The sequence below is a fragment of the Priapulus caudatus genome, unplaced genomic scaffold (genome assembly GCF_000485595.1).
Source record: "Priapulus caudatus unplaced genomic scaffold, Priapulus_caudatus-5.0.1 Scaffold393, whole genome shotgun sequence".
Classification (NCBI taxonomy): domain Eukaryota; kingdom Metazoa; phylum Priapulida; class Priapulimorpha; order Priapulimorphida; family Priapulidae; genus Priapulus; species Priapulus caudatus.
In genome coordinates, this window is record NW_014577454.1 from 36,155 (window position 1) to 37,738 (window position 1,584).

The following is a 1,584-nucleotide window of genomic DNA, read 5'->3' on the forward strand; positions in this document are numbered from 1 at the left end:
TTAAAATGACATTGCCAGCAGATTATTCTTGTAATAACTAGCTTAGGCAGCAAAAACAAGTTTAATGGAGCTCTGTGAAACACGAGTCTTCCACGACCGGGGTCTTTGTGCATTAAACGCAACAGCTAATGTTGTTATTGTTTATGCATGTGGTAGCAAGAATAGAGCGTACACGACTTCTTCACACGCTTCGTGCCGGTGAGCGGAGCCTCGAGGTCACTCTGTCTTCCTTAGAGATGTGTTCCTGTGCTACCTACCATTCCCTGGCTAAAATTGAACACGCCGATCGAGATGTGTGAAACACCGTGCGGCCGGCAGCGGATTCACACTAGCCATAACAAATCATTCATAAAATGGTTATTCATCACAAATCATGTGGCCGATCTCCTCGAACTCTCAAAGTTTATCGAAGATTCATTCAAGCTACGACAAGATCCACCCAAAACATAAATGGTAAGATATACAAATAATAAACTAAATTACACCACATATCCCAAGCTAAATACAGAGAGGTTTAGACCAACAGTCGGGCTTTACTCGTCCTACATCGGAACTCAGGGTGCCTGCAGTTTCCGATACCAAACGTTACTATCTGCGGCCACCGATACCACGCGATACTTACCGCGATAGTCTATACTCGCATAAAACTTGTTCGTTAGCGTAGTTTAGGAGTTTGTATTTTATTACACTAGTTTGAAGTGTTGTTGTTTTTTGGATAGAACGTTAAATTATGTTAAATAACAAAAAAATATATTATCATGTATTATGATGTAACATCACTAACATGTGTCATGCAGTCATGTCAAAGTAGTCAAAGACACATCGTTTCTCTCGTTTTTATTAGCCTAGGAATTTGTTTTATTATAGTTTGTAGCATATTTGCCTGTATGATCTGCGATTATCCGTGCAATAAACTTTATATATCTGCGCTACTGCGTAGACATAATAATTAATTACCGACATAACCAAGCTGTTTATTTTGAGTTCTGTTCTAAAAACGGGTAGTATCTGCTAGGTTCTCTCTCGGCCGGCCGATTGGCTAACAAAAAGTGCTTTTTCGTGTATGGGTGGATTCGAATAGCTAAATTAAGCGCTTATATAAACGAACGCGAAACGTCTCGAGTTTAGTCCTGTGCCTGCGTGTTCGTGCATCGTTCGTTGAAGTCTTCTGTACGTAAGTTCTTCTTAAGCGGCTGGCTTAGGGCTTTGCTTACTCTGTCTTGATTTACTTTGCTACTTTCTAATCTTGTATCTATCTCTTCTCGAAGATTAATTCTTATATTTCTTAACGTGGAATTTCTTTAAATCTGTTGTAAAAAAAACAACCCCAACAACCTGGCCTGGCAACCTCCGGAACAACCGGGTAAACCAATGGTAAAAAACTTTCCTGGAAAAAAACCAACCTCCGGGCAACGATCTTCTCTTGTGTTCTTGTGATTATTAAGTGTTAACATTTCTTACGCACTTTAGTGTAAGACGTATCAGCACGCAATTACAATATATATCAGGAGTAAATGATCTCAAAGAGCAGATGATTTATTCATGATTGAGGTTGAGACTTTTTGAGATTATTTACTCCCAACA